Raw genomic sequence first — 20,250 nt, 5'->3', positions numbered from 1 at the left:
AACAATAACCTAACTCTAGCACTAAACCATGTCCCTAAGGACCTTGTCTATGTGAAATCTGTGTTTATTCTGTGAGTGTCAGGTGTTAAATACTGCACATCCCCAAAGCCAAGTGACCCATGGGGTGTGCAGCGCAGGTCTCCCAGGTGTGGTACCATCGCTGGGGATGGCTTTGCCATGGAAGCCACTGGCCCTGCACTGACACTGAAGTTTTCACCAGGTATCTGGTATTGGAAATAAGTTGTTTCCAGAATAATTGATCTTTAAAGAGGCCAGAATGGCTATTATTTTCTCATAAGCAATCATATGAACAGCAGGCTCAATGTGGAGCTAAGAGTAATTTGGAAGAGTCTCATGAAAAGCCTGAAAATCAATTTTGGAAGAGCTTTTCTAACCTCCCAAATGGGAAAAGCTGCATAGAGTTTCCATATGTCACATCAGCCTGTCCTACTGGTTTAGCTTCTAATTGTGCTCTCCCTGACCACCAGGTGCTCTGACCCTGTACCTGACTGTTCATCTCAAAAAAACTACTTGTTTTTGGTTAGGAAAAACAAAATCATCTTTCTGAGTTTGTCTCTTCCTCTGCTGCTTACTGGAAGCGTGTGGTCTCATATTGTCTTTGGTAAGCTGATCCCCAAATCCACATCTTTGGTTAAATAGGTGCTTTTGACATCTCCACAGTTTGCTTGTATTTGCTGGATAGATTTATGTATTATTGTTCTCGTCTTCTGAAAGCTGCTTTGTTTGTTCTCAGCAGCGCTGAACCTATTCTAGGTTTGTCTGCTTTACTGAAAGACACAGAAAAGCGGTTATCAGCATTCCTGGGAAAAAGCAGAGAAAGAAAAATCAAGCAAATTCCAAGCGATGAATAGCCACAACTAAATTGTAATGAATCTTAATGACATCACAAATTGCCTTAAATGCTCAGCATTGCAGGCTCAAAGGGGATTTCCAGCCCTTGGGTACCGCACTGTGTTTTGTGCACCAGTGTGTTGCAATGGGAGGGTTCCCAGTTCCTCTTACTCTGCACCTGAGAGCACAACATTTCCTCTTTGTTCGCAGAAAAAAGAAACAAAAGCAGAAATTGTACTCTCGTGCAGCACAGCTCAGCCTTCCTTTTGACCAATTCTGCTTGATTTTGTGTGGGTTTTTTTGTTGTTTTTTACATACATTAGCCACAGGACAAAAAGGCTGCAGATTTCCAGCTCACGTTTCCCCAAACCCAACATACTTTAGTGCCAGGGTTTTGATTCCTTTTGAAGAGAAGCTGCTAAATTAATGTGCGCTGTGATTAAGTTACAAAAGACATACCCATCATTAACCAGTTAACATGACAAACGCTTTCTGACCAGCAGTAAAACAAGGGGATGTTTTTCAAGTTTTAGATACTTCTACGTGACAAGCGAGAGACGGAAGATTAAGTCATATATTGTTTAGAAACAGAATGCTTAGTTTGTATTTAACTAATAATTAATAGATGTATCGTAAGAAACTGAACAACTACAACTAACATCTTAGTATAGATGTATGTCAAAATTTTCAAAAATTGTAATAATTATATGAATATAAGCAACGCAAGAGCATCCAGTCTTTGGAGCACTTTATAGAAGATCTTTCCCAGCACTGTCAATAGAAGAACACCACTTAGCAGTATAATTGCCTCTGCTGCTAAGTTGCTTTTTCCATTTCACATTTCCAAGAGCGAACATCCCCATCTCAGGACCGTGTTTCACGTCTGGGTTGAGCACTGTGCGGAGCAGACCTGTAGATAGCAGCAGTGCTCTTGCGCTTGCCGCTCAGCCCCAGCGCTGCTGAGCACAGCACAGCATGGAAAGAAACAGCAGAATAAGGCGCCTTTTTGAGGATCAGTGGATAGTTTGGGTTTCTGCTCGTGTCCTCACATCTGTCAGTCATTATGAACCAAAGTGTGATTTGACCAAAAAAAAAAGCCTTGAAGTCTTGCTTGAATAACTGCCCCATCTCATGAAAAACAAAATCAAACACCAAACCCTTCTGTTTTAACTTCACAGATCATTAATAAACAGAAAGGCAGGGCCAATAATGATCAATATATATGTAATTATCCCTTGTCTTGTGTGTCATGCAAGGTTATTACAGAATGCTGTAATTACCAGCAAGCTCAATGTGGAGCTAAGAGTAATTTGGAAGAGTCTCATAAAAAGCCTGAAAATCAATTTTGGAAGAGCTTTTCAAACTTCCCAAATGGGAAAAGCTGCACAGAGTTTCCATATGTCACATCAGACTGGTTTAGCTTCTAATTGTGCTCTCCCTGACTGCCAAACTCCCATAAATGCTTTACCTTGCAGCCACCAGGTCCCTCAGACTAGCAGGTATTTTCTTTTAGGACAGTGATGCGCTTGTCTTTGGGCAGAAATTGTGGGATCGCTAGGCAGGTTATATCGCGTGTCCTGCAAGTGGTCATACCCCAGGATCACAATGGTTCTTATAGATTTTCAAGTTTTTACAGAGCAACTGCTTAAAACTATTTGAAAAATTCAGGTTTTTTTCAGATAGGTGTAATTTGGTACTTGGGTTTCGAGATACACTAATGTAATAAGGGAGAATTTGGCTTAGATAGCTGTGTGGCTAGTAAAGCTGGTAAAGAGGCACGATTGCCTCAAAAATGTGATTAAATAACTCCAGTTACTTGGCAGGAAATAATTTAAACTTTAATTTCTTTCTTTTTCCTGTTTCACCTCACCTTTTGATAGTCTGAATAGATTAGAGGTAGCTGTGAACCAACCAAACCAAACCCAAAGGGAGTGGTTTCATCCAAATGAAACAGGTCTACTCTCTGTTACACTCAGGTGTGATCCAAGGGGATACCATGAAACCCACTAAAACAACCACAGAAATCCTTCCACTTTGTTCACACATGGTATACACACTAATATAATCTTCTGCAATTAAAGCCTTATTCATCACTTCTGAATGTGTCACAGATTGGAGTGTTTATTGAAAACAATTTGTTGTTGTTGGCAAACACTTGACACTCTGGGTATCAGCACTATGCTGAAAAATATAAGTTTTCTTTGCAGATTTCGAGGTGTCTGAGGCATGTTTATTTGGTGCACTCCAAATCTCTGTTGTCAACGCGCTTTCAAAGCACAACAGCTAACCCTGTGTTGTCTGCAATCTATTCAGACAGGAAACACACAACAGAGGTGAGAAAAGGGATGTGAAATTACCCAGGTTGTTATGGAAAAGCAGCTTGAAGATAAGCTGGGCAAAAGGAAGGGTTGTTCCTCCCTCACTTTCTCCTCTGGTTCGGGCTGGGCAGTGCCTCCGTACCTGGAGATCACAGTGGTTGTGTTGCTCCCGTTCCCCAGACTTGGGTTAGGACCACATCTTCACCGGGGTACGGCAAGAGATGCAGTAGCTGTGTCCTCACAAACCTTTGTAGGGTTTCCTGCCAAACAAGATGGGCACAGCCATGCCACATGCAAATACAATTATGTGTGGGATCCTGGAGATATGTATTTAAGCAACAAGACTGGTGAAGGGACTTGAACACAAGAGCTATGGGGAGAGGCTGAGGGAGCTGGGCTTGTTTAGTCTGGAGAAGAGGAGGCTCAGAGCTGAGCTCAGCACTCTCTAGAACTACCTGAAGGGCAGTTCTAGCCAGGTGGGGATTGGGCTCTTCTCCAGGCGGTCAGCAATAGGACAAGGGGCCATGGGCTTCAACTCTGCCAGGGGAAACTGAGGCTGGAGATTTGGAAGAAATTCTGTGCAGAGAGAGTGGTCAGGCATTGGAATGGCTGCCCAGGGAGGTGCTGGACTCACCATCCCTGGAGGTTTCTAAACTGAGACTGGACATGGCACTTAGTGCCATGATCTAGTCAATGGACTGGAGTTGGACCAAGGGTTGGACTGGATGATCTCTGAGGTCTCTTCCAACCCAGTTGATTCTGTGTATTTAAGAATTCAGCTTTTAAAGCCTCTTAACTCTGCTCTTAGTAGGAAACTTCATATTCCCCAGACTCTGAAAGATGCAACATTTGGGACCAGACACAGTTAGCATTTCTAGCCATGTAACGCTTTCTCCTCATTTGTTCAGCCCTAGGGAATTCAGCTGCCCCTTTAGGGGCAAATAAAAGAAGATTGTTTTTTTTTCTGATTTGTGAGCTTAAACAAAGACATAGAAATTAGTACAGGAAATCTCGCTTGGTGCTTGTTCATTTTTTCTACTTCTTGCTCGCTGTGTGCACAACCAAGAGCTGGAGCACCTATATTTTGGGGTGATAGTGGGAGATTAAATACTTCTAGTTAGGCCATCTGTGTTGTTTCACCTGGTTTGGTTTTCACACATTTAATTGTGAATAACAATGTAAAGATTGTGCGTTCCCTGGTTTAGTTCTACAAGGAAAACTTTCTCAGTCCACTGTTCAGTGCATGGGTGTGCTCAAAGCCTTCAACATCATCTTCAGGTCTCCTCAGACACAAAGTGTCTTTAAAACTTCCCACCTTAGAGCAGTGTTGTTCAGTCTAAATAGATGATGTGTGTTGCAAATGCTTTTTTTCTATCCCGCCAAACCTCAAGAAATAAACCCAAACATCTAGGAATTATCTTTAAATGAAAATACATGTGTTTCAGTGGGTGTTAGCAGCAGCACGCGTGGGGAGGTGGAGGAGAATAGTTCTACTTGCTGTTTGGTGAAACTTGGTTTATCTTGTGATCTTAATATAGCTCATTTACTTAAGCTTTGTATTTTCCTTTCTTTTTTTTCCTTTTCATTTGGAAATTTGCCACCTTGGCTTTTTGTAGCTTCAAAGTCTAGGTTCAAATAGCATCTGAAATGCCTGCGTGCACTATCAAACTCGATAGCCCCGTCACTTTGTGCAACTATTTATGGATACAGGGATAAATTTTAGGAGTAACACTAAGAACCGAGCAGAAAGGAGCTAGGGAGAAAAAACTATTTAGTCCAATAAAATGTTATGTCAGTAGCTCCGAAAACCTTTGAATGTTGCATCATTTTGTGTTTTATGGTGCTATTGCTGCATAAGCAGGATACTGAGAATCTGGGTCAAAAACGGGTTGTAAATTACATTCTGAGGACAATGATTGTGATCATCATGCCTTTTCCTTGCTGGGGAAACATGGGTTAATACGCTGCTCACATCCATGTAACAGAGACTCAGAAGGCATCTTGCTGGAATTATGGATGCCAGGCATTTTCCAGAGCCTTGTCAGTTCATTGTCAGTTGCCAATTTAAAGCTATATATGCCCCACGGCAGGACGATCTTTTCTGAAAAGGATAAGAACCAAACCTTAGAAACGGTGCAGGTGCTTTATAATTAATATTTAATGGGCCTTAGTTGGTTTAATCGGTTTCCACTGCACTTTAAATGCCTGGTATTGATGGCTTCTTCTCTTACCAGCACATGGTATGAATGACCATTTGCCAGCCAGCTGCGGTTTCATCTTCCATTTGTGTTGAGGCATTTCAGCGACTCTAAAAACCAACACTTTGTCACATTAACACCCGAGACCAGCCGAGGTCTGGGTTATAAATAGGGATCCTCTCCAGAAGCCGAGTCGTACCTGGGACACCCATCCGCAAGCGCCGCCAGACGCGATCCTTGCGTGCCCATGGTCACGGTGGATCTTTCCTACAACGTTATTGTGCTCAGCACGCTCTCCCAGCTCAAAGAGCCGAGAGCACGTGCTCAGTTGGTTTTGCTGAGCGGGATGCTGTGCTTGGCTCATCTTTGGAGGACTGTGTGAAAGGAGGATGGGTAGGGAAGGTAGACAACCATGCCATGTTCTTCTACAAAGCCCTCGAATTGCACCAGCCTTGCTGTGTTGTTTTTGCTGTGTTTAAACTGCAGATGCTGCCCATTGCAGGCAAGTGCATTCGGCCAAGTAGCACAGTAGGTGGTATTAAAAAATCCCGCACGACCGCGTCGCTTCCCCATAGCTATTTATTGTACCACAGGCTACAACAGCTGCGCTGGGCCCCCACGTGACATACATGTCTGGTCTGTGCCAACATATCAGTCAGCTCGTCAAGTCCTCTTATTTATATTGCGACTTTCATAGCAGCAATCTCACCCTGCTTCACATGTTATAATTAGACCTTGAAAACCAGTTCAGATAAACATAACTCAAATGTTAAAAATCCCCAAACTGATTGACATAAACAAGTAAGGTAGTGGGGAGCTGAGGAGTTTGGGTTTGATGTGTCCTTGCCAGCATGACTTTGGCGTAGTGGTCCAGCTCTGTTTTGAAGGCAATACAACTTTCATGTAGTGATTTCACTTTGCAGCACTTTTCACTTAACCCCTTGGTTAAACTGAAGACGATTAGCTGTGCAAGAAGAGAATATCATGTGGTATATTTGCAGAGCAGTGGTTGTTGTATTTGATTATGTTACATTACAGCAGAATAGGTCTCATTCCTGTTTATCTCTTGCAAAGTTGGTATAGCTCAGACCTTGTCAATGCTGTGGATGTGCTCCAAGTGTAGCCCCCGATCTAATTTCACTGCAGATAGGCAAAACTAATTAAAAGACAGTTGTATCCCACAAGACAGATGACTGAAACAGAAGCTGTGATTGAACAAAGAGAGAATTTGCCTGTGACCTGAGAATAAACCAGTGAGGATTTTTCTGGTTGAAGAGAAAGAATTAAGGAAATTGAGATTTGAGACAGGGAGCTGATATTGTACAGAAAACGGAGGAGACTCCTAGAAAAGTGGGGGTTGTGTTGTTATTATGGCCTAGTTTGATTTCAGGGAGTTAAGAATCTCCTCTTTTGAACTCAGAAATTCACTTTGCACATGTATTCAATCAAGAAGCCTGCTAGCTTTCTCAGTGCTGACAGACTCTAAGATCATCACACCTAGAACCAGAATTTGGGACCTCTTGTTGGCCAATTTCTTGGCATTTCTCCAGTTTTTGCACTTAGTCTATGACACGAATTAGAGGGGAGTGGATTATGTGGGTGCTCCCAGGAGATCCTAAATTTGAGACAAGAAGTTCTTGAGGTGCTCGCTCTCAACATCACTATTCTTATGAATGTGAAAATTTAATTAACTTAATTGCTTTGAAAGCATTTGACAGTTCAGGAGTCTGTTTGCCAGAGGTGCAACGAAAACAAAAGCCTGTGGTCTGTAATGTACTGAAAAGTGTAATCATGCATAAAGGCAAAAAACCTCTATATCCAGCAACTTTTTGTTATTTAAACGACATGTCTTGTCTATAACAACCCAGATCTTTGCAGCTTTAAAAGAACCACAGATTGTCACTTCAGCCAGTGCTGGCCACAGTAAATATGTTGTACCCATAGAAAGCATTTTACTAAATAGTGTAAAAATATAGAGGGTTGTGCTTGTGGTGGGGTTCAAAACTGCACACAAAATTACACCAAATTATTGAAGACACACGGTCAGAAATCTGGATGAGCTGTGTGGTTTGGTGAAGCCAAGCAAATTGCTGGCGTCTTGGAAGGAAATGGTGTGGTAATGGCAAGTATTAATGAGAATGAAACTATTTTTAAACTGCAAGAGTCAAGGTCAGTTGTTTAGGAAATGTTCCTGAAATTCATAGTTGTTTTAGTGCAGGTTTAACAGACAGAAATAAATTGAAGCTCTGTACGTGAAAAGTCCATTGAACAAAACAATTATCTATTAAAAAAATGCAGAATCTATGTAGACATTACAGAACAGAGCGAGATATTTATCTGCTTCAGGTAGTGAGAATTATTTTGACTTCTGTATTGGTTGAAAGTCATGTCAGAGTGTTCCTGGCAAAGCTGCAGAGAAAGAAATCACAGCAAAGTAGAGCCCTGAGAAGCTGCAGAGCATTTAATCTGTGGCATATTTTGCAAGTGATAAAAATCCATTTTAATAACAGATGCATGTTCGTAATCACGTTTGTCAAGGGAGAGCTGCACATCCAGCATACCTTGGAGATGTCTCACCAGTGCGCAAATAGGGATCACACTCAGCATCTCCAGAAAAAAACCTGTGGAGTCAGATGTGGGGATGGCGGTGGGGGCAGTTTTGTTGATGCCAAGAAGGAAAATGTCACTTTGATTCTTTGTCTGCTATCATGGTTACAAGAAATAACCTCAGTAGCAGCAGCAGCCGGTGAGCACGTTGAAAAACAAGCTTTTGCTTGTTTGGGATTCAAGGTGAAAACTGCTTTTTGGGGTTAAAAGCGATAGGTTCTGCTCACATTTTTGTGCTGCTCTGCACTGCGGGGAGCAGGCTCGACTGGCTGCTCTGTGCTACCAGCCTCCTTTAGGATTTAAAGCACAGGGAGTATAAATCGTCCTCTTTGCAAATTAAACAGCCTGACACCAGAAAACACTTCATTTTTCTGCCCTGCTCTTACATTCAATTTTTCTGTTTTGCTCTTAAATTCTGTTTTTCTTCAGCATTAGAAATGTATAGAAATACAACACGTGGAAGCAGAGCTGTCTCGGGGATGTCCAAGCACAAACGCATACACTGCAGTAGGGGAGGAAAGAGGAAATCTTATCCAGGAGCTGGCACATTCCTGTTACAGTGGGTACTGTGAGGTCCTTCAGACTGACACTGAGCCTTGTACACAAGGAAAACTGCAAGGAAAGTAAAGGCTGCATCACATCATTCAGGATCAAAACCCATGGGTTCGGGAAGCCCTGTATTACCAGGCTGATAGATTTTTCTTATTGCAGTTTTTTCCCTTGTGAATAAATAGTCCACAGCAAAGTTGCTGTGAAAACGGCCTTTGAAGCCTGTTGCAAAAATGGGGAGAAGATGACTAGAATGGAGATATTTTTGAAAGATAACCTGTACTTGTGGAGTATTATTGAGCACACATTGCCATGAAACCATGGCAAAGCTGGCGCTGTGGCAGCTTACTGACTGTAAGGGAATCATCCATACGCAGAGAAACAAGGGCCTCATGTAAAGCTGGACTTGATTTTGCCTACCTTGGTCACCTCCTAAAGAGCTTGGAGTACCAAATGCCCTTTGCCAGGCCCTTAAGTGAATCAAGCCAGGAGGCACAGCTTGAAAAACGCTGTTCACAAGCAGTGTCCATGTGCCCTTCTGAATGAGTGGCTGTGCAGAGATGAGTAGTAATTATGGTGCTTTCCAACAGTACCCCAACTGAATGTTTCTTTTGTAAGAGCAGAAACAGCCCAAATTAGCCAAATGATAATAATTCTGTAAACCACAGGTAAGTTTTGCACTGTAAGTGCGGTAGCACGCACTCCTCCATTTCCACTGCTGCAGGCGAAAAGGGGCTTCCAAATCTGACCTTACCTTTCCAAATCCCACCTCACCCTTGAGAGCTGTAGGTAGGCTGATGTGTCCTCACATTTCTGCTGAAAAATATAGAACTAAGTAGCCTTTCTCCCCTAGCAAGGAGAGGTGCCTAAGTGTTGCCAGAGCAGATGGGAAGAAGCTCTCCTAAACCAGCTACGTGCTTGCAAAACCCCTGTTTGCATGAGACGTTCTTCCCTGCTTGGATTTTATTTCGAAGGTCTCATTTGGGAACAGAGAATTGTAATTTATCTATAGAGAAGAAAGAAGTCAACGTGCAAAGCTTATATTTCAAATTCTCCATGATTTCACTGCTGAAAGTCCCTTTTCAGTCAAAAATAATAAACATAGAGCTGAGAGATGCACATCCAGGAGTTTTTCTGAAGGAAGCATTTCCATTTCTCTCGCACTTAAACAGGAATATGTTTCGAGATGCCATCTTAAAAGCCCCGTGGGTGGATTTTGGGGTGAGAACACAGAAGTCTCCCCTATTTCTGTCCCAGCCCCAGGCCTGCTGGGGCAGGGCAGTTTCCCTGTGTGTGGCATTTCCCCATCTGTAAGACAGGGATGACAACGCCAACCTCATCTGCTGAGTGCTGCAGAAACTTTAGAAGAAATAATTATGTGTTTGTTACACTCTATATAACAATGCAAAATGCAGCGATCGGATACTCAAATGAAGAACCTCGTGGGCTCAAGGAAAGCATGAGAAACAGGCTGTAAAAGGGGCAAGAGGAGGGGGATAAAAATCAGTTCTTTTAACCTCCCCGACCTCCGTTGTGCAGCAACCCGGTGCTGAGGACAGCTGAAGGAGATGCACTGAATCAGCACGTCTCTCAGCTGCTTTGGCCACTCGCCCTCCTCGCCCACCCTTCGGGCTTCCCTGGCTGTGGCTCGGTCTGTATTTATACTGCGCTCCCCAGATACTGCAGTGGCCGCTGTGGTATAAATACTGCTAGACGGCTATATATCACTCTTGTCACTGAGAGCGGCACAAATACGATTTTGCAATGGGTTTCTGTGGTGGACGGGAGGGTTTGGGGCTGCTTTCTGACGTTGCGACTTCTTCCATCACAGAGCTACTTCTTTAGGACCGTATGCCTGCATGTACATTGAGAGGAGTTGGGAAAAACTTGTGGCAAACCGCGTTTCTTACTGATAACAGGCTGCTGGAGGGATGGTGGTGGTGGTCATGGTCAGGACAAGGGGGTTCAGCAGAGGGTACCCTGCTTTTAGCTGCAGAGCCATTGGTTTTCACACTTGGTGGGTTCAGGGTATGGAGGGATTGGTAGCACAGGAAAGTTTAAATAAGTCTAAGGTGCACATTGCACATGTGCTGAGCTTCTCATCTTATTTGGTTTCATTTTCCAGGAAAAAAAAAACCACCATTTTTTTTCCATTATGATATACGTATACAACTTGGAATAGCTTTATCAAAATGCTTGGGCTACTTTAGGAGTCTCTACATAGGAAAACATGTAAAACTTATAGTTAGAGGAGAAAAAATAATACAGAGTTCTGCTTTAAATCTCCAGAAATATCCCCAAGGGAAGTGAATATAAAACACTGGGTTTATTTTGGAGGAAAGTTTCAACATCAGACCTGTCAAACGGAAGAATTCAGGGTGTTGGTTCTTCCTTCATCAACTAAAGGTCTGACACTCTCCCCTCCAAGATCACTGAGTTTCTCCAATTGGTTCTGTTAATTTAGTTGAGCTATTACACAGTACAAGCAAGGAAGGGAGGCTATTTTTAGTGAGGATAATTATTTGTTGAAGAAACTAAAATTTCTTCTGGTGCTTCAATTATTAAGCCAAATGCAAAAGCGCAGGGGTAAATAATCCATTTGGTTTTGCACTGGGGCATCTGTGGGGGCAAGCTGGAGTATGGTATTTTAACTTCTGTTCTCTGAGCTTCTTTTGGGGGGCTTTAATCAGAAAGGTAAATACTGCATGCACAAATTAAGACACTGTTTTGTGAGTAATCCTGAGTATAGTTTTAATATAGTTATATGGAATAAAATAAAGAGTAGAGGCAGCAAAGACAGTTTGTAATTTCTGCAAAGGGTATGAAAGGGACCTGAAGCTCTTCCAGGCAGTACCTAAAGTCTCACCTACTAAGCGATTGCTCTGACCTCCCTCCTTTCCAATTGGGATTGCCTTGCAGCTGCCCAGATGAGCCATGAAGCCATGAGCCATGAGATAATGAAGGTGGCCTGTCACCTAAATTTAAAGAAGAGATTGAAATTTCTGCAGGTGTGGTTAACACAGGATATCTCGACCCAGAGGAGTGGAAAAATGAATTATCCTTCTTGACACAGCTTTGTCTGACAGCTGTGGAGTTTCCCAGTTTTTCTCATCACCTAATCTGGGGTGGGTTTTTTATTTCTTAATGAGGAGAGAAACACAGATGGGATTTCAGCTGGCAGTTGTGCTCTTCGTGCAGTTGTCATACTGTAGCATCTTCGCCTCATCCCAGCACCTTATGAGCAGGAACAGAAAATAAAGGACACATACTGCAGATTGAACATAGGGAGTGTGGCTGATGCTGTTCGTGACTTTGCATCCAGACCTCAGAGCTGCCTTTGCTTCAGCCTGCGGGAGGTGAGCAGAAAGAATGAGACGCTCAGGGTGTCGCATCCATGGGGATTAGCCAGGGACTTCTGGTTTGCCTTTTTAATGAAGGGTGAGCAGCCCTGTTTGCACTGGGCTGCACCTCTACCTTCTCTCTGAAGGCAGAATAAAGTGTCCCTATTAGGTCAAGCCACCCTAAGTCACCAGCTCTGCCGAGGAAGGGGAAATACATTACTCTCTTGCTCTCGCACACGAGTTTTCTTAGAAGAAACTACCTGACAGGTGCTTCCAGAGCAGCGAGTGGTTGCCAGAGTGGGATTTTCCCCGTTGAATCCCACTGGTCAGCAGGGCTTGCAGGAGCCTCTGTCTTTGTCTTGCTCCCCAATAAAGGTTGCACATGTTGGCATCTACAGGAGGCTTCACTCCTGCAGCCCCGCGGGGTCAGGCTGGCTGAAGGAGGATGTGTTTGGAGAGAAAGAGAAGAAAGAACTGGAATCAAAAGACTTTTCACCTCAGTCACAGTTTTACAGTAAAATACATTTTTTTTTAAAATGTTTTTACCTCTTCTAGCTTCTGATTTTAGCTTCAAAAATCAGTCATTTCCCCTACACAGAGGGCATTTTTTTTCGCATTGAAGTATTTTCTTCCAAATGTCCTCCTGCTGGTTCTGTTGCATTCCCTGCAGGTTTACACCTTGCCGAAACCCTGCAAACATCTCCAGCCTCGCTGGCTTGCAGGTACGGCTACTACCTTAAAAACCAGCCGTGCTTTGAGCTCCTAGCAGAGCCCAGGTCTTTTGGAACCAAGCTTAAGGTGTTCTCCACCACTTGTGTGGATTCACAGCATAAGAAAACAAAATCAAAGCCTTTGAGTATTTCCGTGGCACTAAGAAAACAGTCACATCAGAGGAATTGCAGGAGGTGAGGGCAGAAAATACTCTTCTGAACATACTCCTTTTTTAATGTCTTAATTAACTCTTTCACTGTATTTTAAATGCTTTTACCGTGACCACTTGAAGTAGTAGTGAAGGAGAAAAATTGTTGAAAGAACAATGCAAGCAATGGCATACTTTTTTTAACTAAGCATCAGAAAAGTACTTTGTTCCTTGCTACATTAGAATAGATAAAACATATCTGATTGTGAAACTGTTGGGTAGAAAAAACTATGTGTGATTGATTTGTGCATTTAGATACCACTGGGAAAAAACTGTCTGAGGTGAGAGGGAGAAATGATGCTCTGGAGATGTGTTTCTGTAAGGCAAACAGAGCAAAGACGAATAAGAGCAGCCTCAAGTGCTGAAGCAATGCACCAGTTTGCTTGGGGGGCTGGAGGCAGGTTGTGAGCTGGGGGTGCACGTCAGGGCAAGGGAAAGTTTGAGTATTTTCTTCCAGCATAGTGCATGCACTGTCAAACTCGCAAGCAAATGAGCAGGAGCCAGATGAGCTGGCAAAAGAGTAATTACAGGGTAGATAGGAAGCCAAAGTGATGAAGAGGGAGTGATGGAAGAAACTAAAAACCTAGTGTGGAGAGGTGAGAGGCAGAGAGTGAAAACAAAAGTCCAGAGCCTAGTTGTAGTCCCAGTAAGTACTTTGTCCCAACTATATTTAAATAGCTTTGGGTATCTGTGGGTCATGGTATAAACATCTGCTCCTCCTCAAGGTTAATGTCATTGAGAGAAAAATAAAATGGGGAAATCTAGACACGTGTCAATCTGGGGTTTCCTAATGCAACCTATATCGTAAGAAAATCAGGTGGATTTGCTTCTGGTTTTGAGTAGGGATTAGTTAATACCATTTCCAGAATGGCGTTAGAGGTTGTATATTTTCATTAGATTGAGAATAAAAATCTTAATTTTAGGCTTAATTAAAATGATATAGCTCTTTAATCATAATGCTAAGCCTCTCTGGAGCAATATACAATCTGCAGTAGAGAAACTGGGCCTCCGCTGCAAGTTCGTAGCTGACAAAATGATGTTGGATAACAACAAGTCCCCATGTGGGTGTTTGTACTTGCATCCAAGAGGAGGAAAACACCAGCGGGCAGGGGCGGTGGGAAGCTGTTTGAGGTACCTACAGGCATATTGGGCTGGCTGCAAGGTGTTGTCTGGCTGCCGGGCAGGTAGCAAGCTGATGGGTATTTGGAACATGTTGATTTTAGAGTTTGTGTGTTCCAAATGGACTGTGCCTTGGAAACACAGGGACCACACAGAGGTTTATTGCTTGCACGGTTGGGAAGCATGACAAGGATGGCATTAGCTTAACACAACACAAAACCAGTGCCCATCTATTCTCTGTGTCACGCTGAATCCCAGAATGTCAGGGGTTGGAAGGGCCCTGGGAAGCTCATCCAGTGCAATCCCCCCATGGAGCAGGAACACCCAGATGAGGTTACACAGGAAGGTGTCCAGGCGGGTTGGAATGTCTGCACAGAAGGAGACTCCACAACCCCCCTGGGCAGCCTGGGCCAGGCTCTGCCACCCTCACTGAGAAGAAGTTTCTTCTCAAATTTAAGTGGAACTTCTTGTGTTCCAGTTTGAACCCATTACCCCTTGTCCTATCATTGGTTGTCATCGAGAAGAGCCTGGCTCCATCCTCCTGACACTCACCCTTTATATATCTGTAAACATTAATGAGGTCACCCCTCAGTTTCCTCTTCTCCAAGATCAAGAGCCCCAGCTCCCTCAGCCTTTCCTCACACAGGAGATGCTTCATCATCTTTGTTGCTCTTCACTGGACTCTCTCCAGCAGTTCCCTGTCCTGCTGGAACTGAGGGGCCACAACTGGACACAATATTCCAGGTGCTGCAGAAGGGCTGATCTTGGAGGAACAGCCACTTTTAGCAGACAGAAGTGACCTTCTTGTTTTTCTCATGAGCCGATGTGCAAATGGATTCTGTCTGTTGTTTTAAGGGCTGGAGCAAAAGGATGAAGGATTTCAGAAACGTGAAGGGGCCAGAGATGCTCAGGCTCTATCAGAAAGGTGGTGTGGAGGCCACTGATGGTGTAGGGGAGGCAAAGGGCGGACACAGGAGGTTACAATGGGAGGGAGCAAAGGAAGCTGGTCAGACCCTCCTCAGCACTCGGTACCCCGAGCATCCCCCCACGCTGGAGAATTCCACTGCGGGTGGGTGTGAGGATGCACAGCAGCACTGCCACAGAGATCCTTGCCCTGCAAGGAGAAAGTGAGGCTCGGTGTTTGGAGGAACCACCTCTCTCTGTGGGTCATTTCAACCCAACAGCTGCCCGGTCTGTGTGTGCATCCATCCTCCCAGATGCCTCTGAGGTCCCCAAGGATGGGGCTCGCGTGATATTTAGAGAGTGGCATATCGCCTTTCCTCAGAGCTCGGGCTGGCAAGGCGCAGGAGGTGATCTAGCAGAGGAATTTCAGCCTCCAAGGCCCGTCTGCCCCGTGGGGGTATTTCTGTTTGCACAAACTGCCATGCAGAAGGGTAATATTAAGTGCTGGCAGATAAATGTGTATGTTAAAACACCCTAAGAAAGCTGAAGTCCAAAGGGGTCCCTGGAGATCATCTACTCCAAACTTCATCTATAAGGCTGTTGCCAACCATCTGTGCAGCTATCAAGGGCTCTTGTATGAGTTTTTCAAAAGTTTTTGTCAGTGCAGTAATTGCATCGTAATTATCTCATTATGTAGGTATAAAAAGCAAGGGTGATGATAAAAATTGGGAGGAATGAGAAGACAAAATTATGTCAGAGCTCTAAACTCTTAAACCTCAGCAACACTTGAGTTAAACCATAGCTTGGAACGCTTAACGCCAGCCACTGATATGCGCAGGTTTACAACTAATCTTTTGATTAAGCATTAAAAATACATTATGTATACAAAACTAGTTATGTAGTCAGAAAGCGTATTGCCTTGATGAGTTAAATCACTCAGTCACACTGGATTTGCAGACCTTATTTTCCAAATAGTGAAGAGGATGTGGAAAAATGCTACTTCTGTGTGTGTGTGTGAGAATAGTGAAAGCACAACCTTGCACCATGAATAACATGATTATTTTAGGAAACAACTGAGGGTCAAACAGCCTTGTAAGACAGGAAATGTGAGACAATGGATAACCAGTACTGTGCATAGGACATGACACAAGAAGAAGGAGAAAACATTAAGGAAGTCTTGCAGAAACTTATTTCAGCATAACCCTTCTCTGTTTTTATACACATATATTCACACATCCTTTTCTAAGAATCCTGTGTTTGCTGAGTAGTACAAGCTTTGTTGCTGATATAGGAAAAGTTGGGGTTTTGTTAATGATCCAGGAGTGAAGAATGTCACAGGGTTGAATGCAGATGTTAGTGCAGTGACAAGCCAGAGCCCAGCAGCTGGAGCAGAAGGGGGCTCAGCACAGTGTGGTTCTGAGAGCAGATTGGGAAAAAAAAGCCTCAGAAAAAATAACCTGAGCCACAACCAGATGTAATTCGGACAACCCAGTGCAGACATTTGTGCCCTTCCAGTGGCTAATGCATTACAGAGGATAATGAGAGCTGCCTGCTGCACAACTACCCAGAATTGCCATGGCAGGATTGAGCATCCATCCACCTAAATCCCCAATACTCCCGAATCCCCCCCATTGCATTATGTGTTTTAATAGCCCTGAGGCCAGCACGTAGATCCCCTTCCCTTCTGCACAGCACTATTCACCCAACAGGAGAAATGTTAAACATTATTATTATTATTATTGTTGTTGTTGTTGTTGTTGTTGTTGTCATCGTTGTTATTGTTAATAATAATAATAATCATCATCATCATCACACTCTATCAGGGAGCACAAAGTACTCCTCAGGGAGCCGAAAGCTCAGCATGGAAAGGTGCTGAGGAGGAAAGGGTTGCACCCTCACTCTCCCATATTCTCTCTTCCCTGTCCAGTGAGCATTTTGCTCACTGAGAAAGCAGGTAGTTGGAAGTGTAAATTAAATTTTGGATACCTAATAGCACATCCTAGCTCACCGTGTGGCAAGGAAAAATATAGCCCCAGGTTCGGGTAGCTAGCCATTCAAAACAGCACTGTAGTGAGCTCTGCGATGGTACCAGCAGGTAGCTCTGATTTATGTGTGACATAACCAGTGTGGTTTCTTCCCAGAGGGATATCTGGATCTAAAATTAAACATGGCACAGTTTGTGTTTTCGGCAAGATGGCACAAATACTTTTCAAATTACTCTGTTCACTAGAAAACAATTGCGCTTCGTCCTCTGACGAGCGCCAGCACCTGCTGCCTTCTGAAGTTTATTTGCAGCGTGAATCATCAGCGAGGCCTTGAAGTGCCATCGGTCCATGTTAGGCTCTGGAGACCCAGGATGCACGAAGGGCTGGCCTTTTATGGACTCCACCTGGAAGCCCATCTTCTGCTGTAGCATCTGAATCTCTGTTTTGTTCCTTGTCCTGTGTCCCTCCCATGGGAAGGGAATAGAATCTGTATATCCAAACGATGGAGCACATGGTGCTGCCGTCGCAGTTTCTGTTCACTGAAGGGCAGTGGGAGCTTCATAGGGCTCTACCCGTCTGGGTGCTGAGGACACGGCTTTCCAGCTTGTCATCTCGCCAAGCACCAAGCAATCTTTGCCACCCTGTGGTCTGCAGAGAAAATGAATGAAACGTGATCACATCCATGCTCTAAAAGAGCAGTGAAAGGATATTTCTGTACAAAGACATGTAAGCTTTTCTTATTGAAAATGCGGCAAAGACTCTTCTGTCCCGCTACTTTCAGAGGACGCGTATGTGTTACGTTATTCCACAAACTGCCAGTGGCTTTACACCCATAATCTGGTCTTTATTTCTGCATGCATTTCACCATCTTCAAAAACTATTTACAACATAGAGCTGTAAGCATCATAAATGTCTCTAACTTGGAGCTACAGAAACTTAATACGCCTAAATGCCCTTTGATGTGAACAATGCTGCACAAGAGGCACTAAATGTTATTGTAGTAGCAGTTATTCAGCTAGGCTAGCCTGTTGAACGAGGGGCATGCTAAGAAATATATTGGCACTATGAGTTCCTTAGGAACGGGAGTGGAAGGCAAGTCATGATGTGGCACGTTTTCCAAGGCTGTGGGGAGAAAAGCTGCATAAATTCCACGTGCTTGCGTGCCTGTCTGTGGCTGTTTGCACTGGCATTAAATTCCAGGTTTCCTGTGAGTGAAGAGCACACGTGCAAGGGAGCAGGGTGTTGAGATACTAAAGTTAACACCAGATAAGCTAATTCTGGAGTCAGAAGCAATATAGCCACCACACCAAAGCCCTGTGCTGGAGGTGACTGCCTTGGCTGAGATGCAGGTGGTTACAGCCCAATACGGTCCTTGCTTCTGGGGTCTGTGCTGCTGTCCGTGTGCGAGGTGTAGATATCTGTAAGGATCAAGGGGTTGGTCTCATTCTGCCCTGCCTTGCACAGTGTGGGCACGTTCTGGTTGTCCTTGCATATGTCTCGTTACGCATGCTGTTCCTGTGTCCAAAGCTGGAGCTTCTCAAATAGCCCCTGAGAGCCGTGCACACACCTTGTGCTCCTGAACCGAGACAGACAGCTGCAACTCGTCTCTCTTCCCCTTTGCCACCTACGGCAGCGAGGCACGGCTGGCAAGGGTTTAGCTCTCCTTAAAATTCCCAAATGTCTTCTGCCTTGAATGAATGTGACCCATGTAGACCTTGATTAGACATCTGCCGCCCCCGATCCTCTCATGCGCGGCATTTCAATATGATTGACTTAAACCCTCAGGGCTTCGAACCTGCTCTTCCTGACATGGATTAGTGCTGCTAAAATATGGGCACAACAGATGTCTCTTCTATCCCATAGGTGCCAATCTGCCCCTTAGGTGCCTCTAAGTGCATCTCTATATGGCATCAAGGGACTCTGCAAGGTCCCTGCAAGACACTGGCCCTGTCTTAGAGAACTACTAAAACTACATAATTAAGCATTAGCTTGTTTAAAGTGTCATTGCACCATGTGGCATTGCAAGCACTTGCCTGTAAAAGGCAAACACCTAAACTGAACGTAAGCCGTAAGGTACATCTGGGAGACAAGAAGGTGTTGGAGAAATCTACAACAACCTGAATTTCTATGGGAGTTCCCCATGAGGGTGTCAGACCAGTTTGAAAAAGTTCAAATAAAGCACATTGCCGTCCTTACCCAGCAAAAGGAGCCTGGCTTTGCCAAAAGTAGCCACGCTTTTGGGCAGCGGTCATTTCTAATCCCTCAGTGGGATGCGGCACCTCAGTGGGATGTGGCACCTTCTGTCTCTTTGTACCGTATGGAAAGTTTTAATGTAATTGAGCAAAGGACTCCAATTTAGGGCCAGCACAGCAGAAGGGTTGCAACCGGCTGATGAAGGATGCTGAAGCCTCACTGGGACCTCCTAGATGGAGACATTTCATCTCCCTTCTTCTATGACCACACGAAGGACCTGAACGTGGCCACGTGGGAGAGCAAGACCAGCCGTGCTCACAGCCTTGAAATGCAAAACCAGGGATAATTACGCTGATCACCGGAACAGGTCCTGCTGCTGTTTACAGATGCAGATGGGTCTTTCTGGATGAAATGATGGAAATGTGCAGGAAGCTTCAGAATCTGAGAAAATCGTATTTTGCCTGAACACAACATACACTATTGCAGCCTGCTGCTCAAACCAGTAAAAAGCTTATCTTCTTCGAGTGGTTTAAACAAAACTGTGTTTCTTTTTTTTTCGTACAGGCTTAATTGAAAATGACAAAGGGAGGAACTGTGTCAGACATATTAAAGCCAAATTTAAAATAAAATGTCCTCAGAGCTGCCTGTTTGATGCCTGCAGTCCAGCAGGACATTTGCCGGGTTTACTCCGATCATTTTCTCTCCTCACCGCCTCCATCTCAGCCCTCAGAGCATTTTCTGGAGCTCTTCTGTGATGTTTGGACTCTGGTTTTACAGCATCTGGCCTGGCTGAGACCCTGTCCTGAACAGAGCCTCTGGCAAGGACCACACTATGGGCAAGGACCACACTATGGGCAAGGACAACTCGCAGCAGAGCACCCGTTCTGCTTGAAACAGCGAAGATGCTTCATTTCAGAGGTCTGCCAACTTGCCAGTTGCTCATCTAATGTGCACAGATGCTACATGAATTTGATATGCTGCCATTCAGGTTAATAACTTGTAACAAAAAGGAACAGAAAATCCTATACGGCGTTTTGCAAAACGCCAAGTCTGCGTTTTAGGCATCACAAAACTCAGAGCTATTTGGACCCTGTCTAATGACAGAATATTCTTCTTGGTGGTTATCTGTGCTGCTCGTCAGATGTAATGAGAGAGAAGTGAAAGCACAGGCTCTGTTCTGCTCCACGTGCTAAACTATGAGTGGTTAAGGTATTGTAGCAGATATTTCCTCCTATCTGGCAGCTGAGATCATGATTTCTATGGAGA

The sequence above is a fragment of the Nesoenas mayeri genome, assembly GCF_963082525.1.
Source record: "Nesoenas mayeri genome assembly, chromosome: 4".
Classification (NCBI taxonomy): Eukaryota; Metazoa; Chordata; class Aves; order Columbiformes; family Columbidae; genus Nesoenas; species Nesoenas mayeri.
Note: the sequence above shows the minus strand (reverse complement) of the source record.